Below are 14,889 nucleotides of genomic sequence, written 5' to 3' on the forward strand. Positions count from 1 at the left end.
TGGAAATTGCATTTTGTCAAATGCTTTTTCTACATCTATTGAGATGATCATATAATTTTTATCCTTCAGTTTGTTAAAGTGATGTATCACATTGGCTGATTTTGTTGATGTTGAACCAGCTCTGCACCCCTGGAATAAATCCCACTCAATCGTTGTATATGATCATTTTAATGTATTGTTAAGTTTGGTTTGGTAATATTTTGTTGAGTGTTTTATATCTATGTTCATCAGGGAAATTGGCCAGTAATTTTCTTTCTTTTCTTTGGCTTCTTTGTCTGGTTTTGGTCTCAGGGTAATGATGGCCATGTAAAATAAGTTGGAAGAGTTACCTTCTCTTTTATTTTTTGGAAGAGTTTGAAAAAGACTGGTTTTAATTCTTCTTTGAATATTTCATAGACCACCTTATTGTCTTTTTAAATATTAATTTTAGTTAAATAATAAAGGATGTATAAATCAAGGTAGTGAGCACAGTCTACAATATTGTCATTACCATAATTCAACACTAGGAAGATAGCTAGAATCTAAAATTCTGATTTCACATTTAATGGTGAATTGTTCAGTTACAGTCAATGGGAAACTAATTGACCATCTGGAACTATAGAATTAGTAGTTTATATTTCATTAATAATAGACTTCCCTGGTGGCTCAGATGGTAAAGTGTCTGCCTATAATGTGGGAGACCTGGGTTCAATCCCTAGGTCCGGAAGATCTCCTGGAGAAGGAAATGGCAACATATTCCAGTATTCGTGCCTGGAAAATCCCACGGATGGAGGAGCCTGGTAGGCTACAGTCCATGGGGTCACAAAGAGTCGGACACAACTGAGCGATTTCACTTCACTTCAATAATATTATCATATCTCTAATGATCATTTTGTCAACTATAGTTAGGAAAGTTTCTGACTGAAAAGTCTTAAGTGAACATTTTGGAGATTCATAAGAATTTTTGCCATCTGTAAATAATTTTTAAGTTCTACTTATTTGAAACACCATCAATTCTATTTAGCTCATTAAATGGGTTCTCATCTCTATTTTCCAAAAACTTTTCCAAATTCTCATTCTACCACTTAATATATCAGTGATCTTTTACAAAAATTTTAATGTTTGTAAATACTTTATTTTATCTGAGCCTCAGTTTACCTGACTATAAAATGAGAATTCAGAAGTTCATCTTGCTGAGTAACTGACTGGAATTAATGAGATTATATATATATATGATTATATATATATATGATATATAAAAGCACATATTTACAGAAAAAAAATGATAACTCAGAAAAAAATGATAGTTCCAAATTCTTTTAACCTATACTTTAGATCACATTTTCGAAAGAGTGTTTATTTCACAACATATTTACAAGCGATTTTTGGCTAACTGCTTTAAATCTATGTTGGAATGAAGTAATAATTTTCTGAAATCCGAATTAAGGTAGTCATAAAATTGAAACTGTTTCTTCTTATTTTACAATTACTGGGAAAAAATAAAACATTTCCTTTTTCTCTTCTATGATTTTTTTCCTATAAATTTGGTGCTGGTGGTGTTTACTAAGTAGAATAAGCAGATCTGCTGAAGAAAAGAATGGCAACCCACTTCAATATTTTTGCCTGGAGAAGTTCATGGACAGAGGAGCATGGAGAGCTATAGTCAGTGGGGTCTCAAAGAGTCAGACATGGCTGAGTGACTAACACACACATAATAAAGAAACAGCCAGATAATTAATAGTAATAGAAACATCGAGAATTGTCATGTCTTAAAAATAATCTTCATAAGTTTCTCAATGTAGAAACTTGCATAAATGCAGTGTTTTCTGCTAGTTTCATTTTTCTAGTGTACCTGATAAAATTATGTATTAATATGTAGAAATATATGTAAATATGAGCATGCTCAGTCATGTCTGAGTTTTTGGGACCCCATGAACTGTAGCCCACTAGGCTCCTCTCTGACCATGGGATTTTGCAAGCAAGAATACTGGAGCAAGTTCCTGTTCCCTTCTCTAAGGGATCTTCTCTATCCAGGGACTGAACCCATGTCTCTTGTGTTTCCCGCTTTGGCATGAGGATTCTTTACCACTAAGCCATCTGGGAAGCCACACACACACATTCCCATTCATTTATCCTTTCTAGAGAGTACCATGGCTTCCTGATGCATGTCTTGTCTGAAAATATTCCATAATTCAGATTTTTTCACAAATTCAGAATATCTCTCTGTATGACTTGTGTTAATAAGGCTTTCTTTTTTCTAAAGAAAAAAGTCATAGCAGAAGAAATTTTCTGATGAGACATAGATGACTTACTTTGTTTTTCTTAGTGGTCATTCTCTTAAGAGGATAGTATCATGAAAAACAAGAAGTAAAAACAACTAATACAATTCAGTTTTACTAAGCATAAAAATGAATTATCTGTTTGTTGGGACATGCTTTGGTTTATTTTTCTAACTAAATAATCAGTCGTATATTCATATATGCCTTCATAGATCGAGAAACATATAGGGAAGAAGGACTTTATTCTTTTAGTCGATGATGTAGTAAGGACAAAGAATTGACCAAAATAATTTTCAAGAGACTGCTTTAAAATGGATAATAAGACCCAGTCTTCCAAAGATTATATTACCATCCTGCCTTAAACAATCGGTCCTTATGTGAGACGGTAAGCATTTAATAGAGTCTGCTGTCAGAAGATGTAGAAGTCATCCTTTTATCCCATGGATATAACCAAAGAGATGAGAGCTATGAATTCTACAACTACATGAGACCATCCCACCTCAGAAATAAAAATTCTATCTAAAAAAATCTTTTTCTAAAAGGACCTTTAAACTGCTTCCTGATGACCTACAGAGAGTCGCTTGACAAATTTCATATACAACATTATAACTAATTTCTGTTAACTTAAAATAATTGTGAACCTCGTATAAATAAGCATTTTATTTATTAAAAGATTTTATTGAATATAAATTCTCAGTTGTAACGCCTTCTGAAATTTTTCTATGTAAATTGTTTGTATTCTAGCACCTCTAAAATCAAAGTAGCACCATTCCTTTCAGGAACAAACTTCTATTGAAGCTTTGGTTTTCTTACTTTTTTTTGCATGAAAGTATAAATTAAACTTAGAAGTTGAATTAAATTTAATAGGTTACAAAATGTTGAACTACATGGAATGTGTATTTTTAAAAGATAATCACTTTCTGTGATTTATCACCTACAAGCTCCCTGGTGGCTCAGATGGTAAAGAATCTGCCCTCAGTTCAGGAGACCTGGGTTCAATCCCTGGGTCAGGAAGCTCCCCTGGAGACGGAAATGACAACCCACTCCAGTATCTTTGCCTGGAGAATCCCATGGACAGAGGAGCCTAGTGAACTACAGTCCATGGGGTCCCAAAGAGTCACACACGACTGAACGACCAGCACTTTCATTTTAAATATTTTAAGATGTAGATCATTTAACAAACAATAAAACTGAGAAACAGATTTTTCTGTGCACTGAGCACCCCTCCAGACAAGTTCACTTCTGGAAAACCTAACTCTTGGTTTGCCCAGGAGCCTGGTTGAGCTTCCTTTGTAGACTTCCCAGTGCATGCATGTAGGTTTCCAAGAGCCCCAGTGCAACTGTGCTCAAAACATTCCACTCATCCCTCTATTGACTCTTCCACTTTCTACCCAAGAATTCTAAGTTGAAGATTAAAAACTTTTTTTTTTTTCTGAAAATGATCGTTTCCCAAGGAATTTCTCATTATAAACACCTAAACTTGGAATTGGCTCAGGAAAAAAAGAATGATATAGAATCATCTAGAATCAATGTTTAGAGAGGAAACATTTTCTTTGTTTGCAGAAACACTAAGTCTGTTAAGTAAGAGTTACCATCATTTATTTCCATTGTTTGGGTCACCTGATTGTTGCTTCGCAAAATTCTCAATTTGTTGGCTTTGATTATATGTAAGGGGAAGAGCACCAAATTTGGAGTCAGCATGTAAGACTCAGATAATCAAATCAGGATTGAAAGGCACAGTATACAAAAATTACTTTCCCCCTATTGTGTGTTAGTCACTGAATCCTGTCCAACTCTTTGCAACATTATGGACTGTAGCCCACCAGGCTCCTCTGTCCATGGGATTCTCCAGACAAGAATACTGCAGTAGGTTGCCATACCCTCCTCCAGCGGATCTTCCTGACCCAGGGATTGACCCTGTGTCTCCTGCATTGCATGCAGATTCTTTACCATCTGAGCTACCAGGGACCAAACATCAATAATAACTATAAGCACCAGAAGAATATTTGTCAGCATTGGCTTTGCCACCTACTAAATGTGTGACATTGAGCAAATTATTAAATCATCTGAGCCTCAGTTCCTACTCCCTAGACTGGGAAGAATATCTACCTGAAAAGTTGTTGGAAGAATAAATCTGACTTGTTTGTTGGTAGCACTAGTGGTAGAGAATCTGACTGCCAATGGAGGAGCCATAAGAGATGAGGGTTAGATCCCTGGGTCAGGAAGATTCCCTGGGGGAGGGCATGGCAACCCACTCCAGTATTCTTGCCTGGAGAATCCCACGGACAGAGGAGCTTGGCAGGCCAGGGCCCATAGGGTCACAAAGAATCATACACAACTGAAGTGACTTAGCACACATGCAGAACATTGAAACTGCTTTTAATGATTAGAGCAGGGCAAAAAAGGGAGGATGGAGTTTCCACTAAGATGAAAGAATTTGTGGTATAGATAATAGTAGACCCTTTTAAAAAGTTAGTTTATTACTTGAAGCTCTCAGAAAAGGCAAAGGGGAAAAAAAGATGGAAAATGAGAAAAAAACAGCATTAACATACAGTATATAAAATACATTTCCTTAATCAGCCATCCATATTTATTAGATTTTTAAAAAGCATCCAGTGCCTTAAAAGGTTTTTGAGAGCTGCGCTATTTTTAATAAAGTCTCATGTGAAGCACCAAATAAGCTCTTAAAAAGCCTGGAAGTGCAATTCCATTCAATTTCTGTCAATAGGAATTGCCCAGGTGTAATGTACTTGACGCAGCACGTATCCAAGGAATGAACCCACTGCATTCTTCACCAGGAAAGATGTTGAGGTACCTTATTTGGGGAGCCATTCCCAGCATGTGTTGGAAAAGATCAGAAAGCAAATATGGAAATCGCTAGCACCTTTTGATTTTTAAAACTTACCTTGTTGTACATTTACCTGGTTGACATATGAATGAAGAAGACTCCAACAAAGCATCAGGTTTCATTGAGTGAGATTTCATAAAAAGCACTCTTTTCTTCCCAAATGTAACACAAACAGCTAAGCTGTTACTAGATGTTTTTCTCTCTTTTTATGATTTTCAGAGAGGAACTAGGTGAATTTTTGTAAGCAGACCAGTTTTTGAATTATAGTGTGTTTGGGTTTTTTTAAATAAACATTTGGTTTCTGTTATTTATAGAGAATTTGCTCTTCCCTATTAGAAATGCTTACCTCGTCTTTTTAACAGTCATGTTACTAGTGTGTACTTGATGTAAGAGGAGTGTTTTATAATTAGGGATATATACATATATTCAAACCTAAATTTAGCCTAAATGAATTTTCAAAAAGCTGTAAAATACTGTGTTCAGATTCTGTTCTCTCCAGTGGATTAATCTGGAAAACAACTGGGACTCAATTTAGAATTTCCTGGCAGTGAGCAAGAGAAATGTCAAACTCACAGTTTCACTTTATTGAAGGCCCTCTTAGGAGTCCAGTGGAAAGAACTGTGTGCGCCTGGTAGCCAGAGAGCAGTGGGAGGTAATATTTAGTTTATTAATGTGTCTTTGATTTTTTTTCATAGTGTTGATGCCTCATATTAAAAACCAGGACCTTGATCCAATTTTCCCTTCTCCCTCCCTCTAATGGAAAAAAGCTATGAAAAACAGATAAAGTTAACAAGATGTTGCATAAAATCAAAGTGCATTTCAGTAATCCCAAGATATTCAATACTTTTCCATTTGCTCGTGCATTGGAATGGCTCAGTAAATTATGTTCCACTTGTTAATATTGAATTTTAATATCCAACTGCCAACAGCGCACAACATTCTATATACATTAGATGACATTCTTGTCCTCTGGAAGCTTAAGTTTTGTAAAAACAAAGCTAATAATTTGTTTTCTTAATGTTTTTCTTGCATGTTATTAACACATGGGAAGAGCATGTTTATTAGCTGTGTATTGGATCTGAGTCCCTTTATCCTTTTATTTATTTGGATTAGGTTTTTGAGAAATTAGGGTAAATAGGTGCAATAGAGTAAATGTGAATCTAAAGTCTAAGAAATTTGTAGTGCTAAGTAAGAGATAGATTTTGATATTTTAGCCTGGTGGCTCAGACAGCAAAGCATCTTCCTGCAATGCAGGAGACCTGGGTTCAATCCTTGGGTAGGGAAGATCCTGTAGAGAAGGAAATGGCAACCCACTCCAGTACTCTTGCCTGGAAACTTCCGTGGATGGAGGAGCCTGGTAGGCTACAGTCTGTGGGGTTGCAAAGAGTCAGACATGACTGAGCGACTTCACTCACTCAATAAAGTGTTGAGAATAATTTTATAATAAATGCAAAATAAAACTATTGTATTCTATCAATAAATAGGAACTAACCACTAAAATATCAAAGAAATACATCTTTTTTGAAATACTAACTGGGTCATGAAAGATTAATTATGTTATCTAGTACTCCAAAATTACTGCGGATGGTGACTGCAGCCATGAAATTCAAAGACACTTCTTCTTGGAAGGAAAGCTAAGACAAACCTAAACAGCATATTAAAAAGCAGAGACATCACTTTGCTGACAAAGATTTGTCTAGTCAAAGCTGTGGTTTTTCCAGTAGTCATGTACAAATGTGATAATTGGACCATAAAAAAGGCTGAGAGCTGAAGAATTGACGCTTTTTAAATACGGTGTTGGAGAAAACTCATGAGAATCTGTTGGACTGCAGGGAGATCAAACCAGTCAATCCTAACGGAAATCAACCCTGAATATTCATTGGAAGGACTGATGCTGATGCTGAAACTCCAATACTTTGCCCACCTGATGCAAAGAGCTGACTTATTTGAAAAGACTCTGATGTTGGAAAAGATTTAGGGCAGGAGGAGAAGGCGGCGGCAAAGGATGAGATGGTTAGATAGTATCACCGACTCCATGGACATGAATTGGAGCAAACTCAGGGAGATAGTGGAGGACAGTGGAGGACCTGGCATACTGCAGTCCATGGAGTCATAAAGTAGGAGATGACTTAGTAACTGAACAACAACAAAAGTGCTTTGCTGGAAATATTTAGGAGGATGAAATGAAGGAGAGTAAATTAACTGGAGATACATCTAAAACTGAATCTTCATTTATTAAAACACTGTCTGGTTCTCAATATAATATTACCAAAGCATAAACTACTAGTTCTTAAGAGGGTCTTGAGAAAAATCACATGGCCTATTAGACTTAAGGCAACAAAGTACTCACCATCCTCAGGTTATTGATAATCTGGTGATAAATTTTGTTTTGACTATGTTTCATAAGCTAGTGTTTTGGGTTTTTATTTCTATGTTAGCTAGAAAAGACATCATTTCAAGAAACATTGTTTTTATAATATTCTCTTTAGAATTATTTTTCTGCCCTATTTATTCTCAGTTCAGTTCAGTCACTCAGTCATGTCTGACTCTTTGTGATCTCAAGGACTGCAGCATACCAAGCTTCCCTGTACATCACCAACTCCCGGAGCTTGCTCAAACTCTTGTCTGTTGAGTCAGTGATGCCATCCAACCATCTTATCCTCTGTCGGCCCCTTCTCCTCCTGTCGGCAATCTTTCCCAGCATCAGGGTCTTTTCCAATGAGTCAGTTCTTCACATTAGGTGGCCAAAGTATTGTAGCTTCAACTCCAGCATCAGTCCTTCCAATGAATATTCAGGACTGATTTCCTTTAGGGTGGACTGATTGGATCTCCTTGCAGTCCAAGGGACTCTCAAGAGTCTTCTCCAATACAATTTTTTTCTGCCAGTGCTTAATTCAAACCCTCATTCAACTCTATTTTTCATCTGTGATTCCACTATATTTTGGAGCAGTTGTCTTTCCTGGTTTATGTAATTGCAGGCTATAATGATAAAGCATGAGAGTAGAGTATAAAGTCTTCTCAATGCCCAGAATAGGTGAGGGAGTAATCAAGCTCATCTTTCTTCCTTATGTTTTTGTTTTGCCTGAAAGAAGTTTAATGACACAAAAATGCTTAATAGAAACGATCTTTGGTCACTTCTGAAGGAGGGTCAAAGCCAAGGATCTGCTGAGGGTCAGGTGCTATGTTTTGTACTGTGTTCTACATGCTAAGTTGCTTCAGTCGTGTCTGACTCTCCAACCCTATGGACTGTAGCCCACCAGGCTCCTCTGTCCATGGGATTCTCATGGTAAGAATACTGGAGTGGGTTTCCATGCCCTCTTCCAAGAGATCTTTCTGACCCAGGAATCAAACTTGTGTCTTTTACAGCTCCTGCACTGGCAGGCAGGTTCTTTTCCACTAGCCGAACATGCAAAGAGTTGACTTACTGGAAAAGACTCTGATGCTGGGAGGGATTGGAGGCAGGAGGAGAAGGGGACGACAGAGGATGAGATGGCTGGATGGCATCACTGACTTGATGGATGTGAGTCTGAGTGAACTCCGGGAGTTGGTGATGGACAGGGAGGCCTGGCGTGCTGCGATTCATGGAGTCCCAAAGAGTCGGACACGACTGAGCAACTGAACTGAACTGAACATGGAAAGATTGCAGCCATGAAATTAAAAGGGCTTACTCCTTGAAAAGAAAGTTATAGCCAACCTAGATAGCATATTCAAAAGCAGAGACATTACTTTGCCAACATTACTTTGCTATGGTTTTTCCAGTAGTCATGTATGCATGTGAGAGTTGGACTGTGAAGAAAGCTGAGCACCAAAGAACTGATGCTTTTGAACTGTGGTGTTGGAGAAGACTTGAGAGTCCCTAGGACTGCAGGAAAATCCAACCAGTCCATTCTAAAGGAGATCAATCCTGGGTGTTCATTGGAAAGAATGATACTAAAGCTGAAACTCCAATACTTTGGCCACTTCATGCGAAGAGTTGACTCATCCTCTGTCGTCCCCTTCTCCTCCTGCCCTCAATCCCTCCCAGCATCAGAGTCTTTTCCAATGAGATGACTGGATGGCATCACCGACTCAATGGATATGAGTTTGTGTGAACTCTGGGAGTCGGTGATAGACAGGGAGGCCTGGTGTGCTGCGATTCATGGGGTCGCAAAGAGTCAGACATGACTGAGCGACTGAACTGAACTGAACATGGAAAGACCTTGGTTAAATTAATGTAATGACTATGGAAAGAGGTTGAGTTGAGGCCTCAGAAGTCAAGATCCATATGCAAGTCTAAATTATGAGACAGTAGGAAAAAGTGAAGAATTTGAACCCCAGAGAAAAATGAAATAGAAATGTATAATCTGAAAGAGAGGGAAAGAGAGACAAAGGAACAGAGTATGAACATGGCTTTACAGACCCTTGAAGAAATTTGGAAAGAGTCACTGATTTTTTTTTTTCTTGAAGACTTTTGTGTTCACACATTCTGATATATGTGCCCTTTTATTCAACTCCCTTTCACTTAAAGTAATTTGAGTCCCTATTTTCTACAATTAAAAAAATATTCTTAACAAAAAATAACCCTGGACAATGAAAAACTGAGTCTTAAAATGTTAAGCTAAATTGGAAAATCAAAGAGTCACAGAACCATGGATATTATCTTGTACCATCTTCAATGCAGCAGATAGAGGTTTTAAAAAATTATATATGTGCTTAAAATGACATAGTAAAAATTATGTAAAATACATATAGGAGGTCTACATTTTATGAAACATTTCAATGAATTTTACTGATAATTTTTAGAGTAGGAATCAGCATTCCTATTTTCTAGATAAAGATATAGTTATTTGCTCCAAATTATATAGATGATATGTAGAAAAAATTAGAAATCCTTTAATTTTTCTACCAAATTAAAACTGTGTAAATACTCTTATTTACTGTAGAATTCTCATGTCATCCATCTAAGACTAATCAATGTATTGTTAAAAAAATATATAACACATTTCTAGAAAATTTCTACTTTTTATGTCTCTGCAAGGAGTTTATTTAATCTTTCTCATAATAATTTGGTTTGGTTGATAACAAGGATGATGCTGCTAATGGTGACGGTGGTGATAGATGCCTACTAGACATTTCAAAATGAATGTTCCTGAGTGCTGTGCTGGGCGTTTCCAAAAAGGAATCATCTTGCATTTCAAATATGCATGCTACCTCTAATTTCCAAGCTCAGAAACTGTGGGTTGTTCTTGCCTCCTCTGCTTAACTCATTCCACATATCCAGAGTCACAAGTCCTTTACACAATCTGTCTTCTAAGTGAATCTTGGGCCAGCTGTCCATATGCATGCTTATAAACACTGTCTCTGTTTAGACCATCAGCATCTCTCTTTGAATGTTTGAGTGAGCTTGCTAACTAGACTCCCTGAATCTAGCTTACCCATCCCAGGGCAGAAAGCTTATTCATCATTTTTTATCCCTGGGTAGATTCAGAAGGGGAAGAATCTGCCTGCACTGCAGGAAACCTGGGTTTGATCCCCAGGTTGGGAAGATCCCCTGGAGAAGGGAAAGGCTGCCCACTCCAGTATTCTTGGGCTTCCCTTGTGGCTCAGCTGGTACAGAATCCGCTTGCAATGCAAGAGACCTGGGTTCAATTCCTGGGTAAGGCAAACTATAAAGTAAGTATCCACATCCTCTTTTTCTTTGAGCAGTATGAAAAGACAGAAAGATAGAACACTGAAAGATGAACTTATCTGGGTGGTAGGTGCCCAATATGCTACTGGAGATCGAGAATTAGCTCCAAAAAGAATGATGAAGCCAAAGCAAAAACACTATGCAGTTGTGGCTGTGATGGGCGATGGAAGCATAGTCCAATGCTGTAAACAACATTAACTGCATAGAATCTGGACTGCTAGGTCCATGAATCAAGGCAAATGGGAAGTGGTCAAACAGGAGATGACAAAAGTGAACATCAATATTCTAGGAATCAGCGAACTAAAATGAACTGGAATGGGTGAATTTAACTCAGATGACCATTATATCTACTACTGTGGGCAAAAATCCCTTATCATGGTCAACAAAAGAGTCCAAAATGCAGTACCTGGATACAATCTCAAAAACAACAGAATGATCTCTGTTCGTTTCTAAGGCAAACCATTCAATATCACGTTAATCCAAGTCTATGCCCCAACCAATAATGCTGAAGAATCTGAATTTGAACGGTTCTATGAAGACCTACAAGACCTTCTAGAACTAAAACCTCAAAAAGATGTCCTTTTCATTATAGGGGACTGGAATGCAAAAGTAGGAAGTCAAGAAATACCTGGAGTAATGGGAAAATTTGGCCTTGGAGTACAGGGCAAAAGCAAAGTACAGGAGTACAGGAGTACAGGAGAAGCAGGGCAAAGACTAACCGAGTTTTGCCAAGAGAATGCACTGGTCATAGTAAACATCCTCTTTCAACAACACAAGAGAAGACTCTACACAGGGACATCACCAGATGGTCGACACTGAAATCAGATTGATTATATTCTTGCAGCCAAAGATGGAGAAGCTCTATAGAGTCAGCAAAAACAAGACCAAGAGCTAACTGTGGCTCAGATCATGAACTCTTTATTGCCAAGTTCAGACTTAAATTGAAGGAAGCAGGGAAAACCACTAGACTATTCAGGTATGATCTAAATCAAATCCCTTATGTGATGATACAGTGGAAGTGACAAATAGATTCAAGGGATTAGATCTGATAGAGTGCCTGAAGAACTATGGATGGAGATTCATGCCATTGTACAGGAGGCAGGGATCAAGACCATCCCCTAGAAAAAGAAATGCAAAAAGCCAAAATGGTTGTCTGAGTAGGTCTTGCAAGCAGTTATGAAAAGAAGAGAAGTGAAAGGCAAAGGAGAAAAGGAAAGACATACCCATTTGAGTGCAGAGTTCTAAAGAATAGCAGGGAGAGATAAGAAAGCCTTCCTCAGTGATCAATGCAAAGAAATAGAGGAAAACAATAGAATGGGAAAGACTAGAGATCTCTTCAAGAAAATTAGATATACCAACAGAAATTTCCATGTAAAGATTGGCACAATAAAAAACAGAAATGGTATGGACCTAAGAGAAGCAGAATACATTAAGAAGAGGTGGTAAGAATACACAGAAGATCCAAAAAGATCTTCACAACTCAGATAAGCACTATGGTATGATCACTCATGTAATGCCAGACATCTTGGAATGCAAAGTCAAGTGGGCTGTAGGAAGCATCACTACGAACAAAGCTAGTGGATGTGATGGAATTGCAGTTGAGCTATTTCAAATCCTAAAAGATGATGCTGTGGAGAGTGCTGCACTCAATATGTCAGCAAATTTGGAGAATTTAGCAGTGGTCACAAAACTGGAAAAGGTCAATTTTGATTCCAATCCCAAAGAAAGGCTATGCCAAAGAATGCTCAAACTACCACATAATTGCACTGACTTCACACACTAGTAAAGTAAATGGTAAAAATTCTCCAAGCCAGGCTTCAACAGTATGTGAACCATGAACTTCCAGATGTTCAAGCTGGTTTTAGAAAAGGCAGAGGAACTAGAGATAAAATGGCCAACATCTGTTGGATCATCGAAAAAGCATGAGAGTTCCAGAAAAACATCTATTTCTGCTTTGTTGATATGCCAACGACTTTGACTGTGTGAATCACAATAAACTGTGGGAAATTCTGAAAGATGTCGGGATACCAAATCACCTTACCTGCCTCCTGAGAAATCTGTATGCAGATCAAGAGGCAACAGTTAGAACTGGACACGGAAAAACAGACTGGTTCCAAATCGGGAAAGAGTACATCAAGGCTGTATATTGTCACCTTGCTTATTTACCTATATGCAGAGTACATCATAAGATATGCCTCGCTGGATGAAGCACAAGCTGGAATCAAGATTGCTGGGAGAAATATCAATAACCTCAGATATGCAGATGACACCACCCTTAAGGCAGAAAATGAAGAACTAAAGAGTCTCTTGATGAAAGTGAAGGAGGAGAGTGAAAATGTTGGCTTAAAACTCAACATTCAGGAAACTAAGATCATGGCATCTGGTCTCATCACTTCATGGCAAATATATGGGGAAACTGGAAATATGAAAGATTTTATTTTCTTGGGCTCCAAAGTAACATCAAATGGTGACTGCAGCCATGAAATTAAAAGATGCATGCTCCTTGGAAGAAAAGTTATGACAAACCTAGACAACATATTAAAAAGCAGAGACATTAGTTTGCCGACAAATGTCCATCTAGTCAAAGTTATGATTTTTCTAGTAGTCATGTATGGATGTGAGAGTTAGACCATAAAGAAAGCTGAGTGCCAAAGAATTGATGCTTTTGAACTGTGGTGTTGGAGAAGACTCTTGAGAGTCCCTTGAACAGCAAGGAGATCCAACCAGTCAATCCTAAAGGAAATCAGTCCTGAATATTCACTGGAAGGGCTGTGAATATTCATTGGAAGGACTGATGCTGAAGCTGAAACTCCAATAATTTGGCCACCTGATGAGAACTGACTCGTTGGAAAAGACCCTGATGCTGGGAAAGATTGAAGGTGTGAGAAGAAAGGGATGACAGAGGATGAGATTGGGATAGCATCACTAACTCAATGAACATGAGTTTGAGTAAACTCCGGGAGTTGGTGATGGACAGGGAGGCCTGGCATGCTGCAGTCGTTGGGATCACAAAGAGTTGGACAGGACTGAGTGACAGAACTGAACTGACCGTCCATGTTATGGTCTAAAATTTTTTGCTAATTTTCAGCCATGAGGTCTGTACTCCACGCAGCCGGAAGAAGCAAAAGTGGTTTTCTCTCATGGCCAGAACATATTCACAATTCATTCCTGAGGTCTAAAGTAGGTTGGGAAACAATCATAATTCCAAAAGGTTATATGCACAACTGGAATCTTTGGGTTCTATTATTAAAGTGGAAGTGTAAAAAATAAATTTTTAAGTATATAGTGGAAGTGTAGAGCATGTATCGATAACTAGACATCTCCTATGCAGCTGTCACATATTGAATATTTATTCTAAAACAGATACTTCAATGCATATTTTATATTTATTTTCTCAATCATCATGACATCTTTCAAGGAGAGATACTATCATCCCCATGTTACAGATGGGGAAACTGAACGTCAAAATATTCTCTAACTCACCCTGTGTCATTTTGTGTGTGTGCATGTGTGCTTAGTTGTGTCCAACTCTTTGTGACCCCATGGACTATAGCCCACCAGGCTTCTCTATTCATGGGATTTCCCAGGCAAGATTACTGGAGTGGGTTGTCATTTCCTCCTCCAGGGTATCTTCCCAATCCAGGGATCAAACCTCCATCTCCTGCATTGGCAGGTGGATTCTTTAAAGTTAGCCACCAAGGAAGTCCCTATGTTATTCTTTGTTGTTCTTCAGGTGCTAAATCATGTCTGACTCTTTGCAACCCCATGGACTGTAGCTTGCCAGGCTTTCCTGTCCTTCACTGTCTCCCTGAGTTTGCTCAAACTCATGTCCATTGAGTCAGTGATGCCATCCAACCATCTCATCCTCTGTCGCCCCCCTCTCCTCTTGCCCTTAGTCTTTCCCAGCATCAGGGTCTTTTCCAATGAATCATTCTAGCAAATGCCAAATATGGAATCAAACTCAGATTTGACCTTACATTTGATGTTCTTTCTATTACACCAGTTTGCTGCTTCCTTCCTTATTAAATGACAAGTCCTGTATCGTGCATTGAGTCTACAGAAGTGAAGTTTATGTTCAGAGAGAGCAAATCTGGAAAAATGAGGCATAAAAGCAT

This window comes from Capra hircus, chromosome 5 (assembly GCF_001704415.2).
Source record: "Capra hircus breed San Clemente chromosome 5, ASM170441v1, whole genome shotgun sequence".
Classification (NCBI taxonomy): Eukaryota; Metazoa; Chordata; class Mammalia; order Artiodactyla; family Bovidae; genus Capra; species Capra hircus.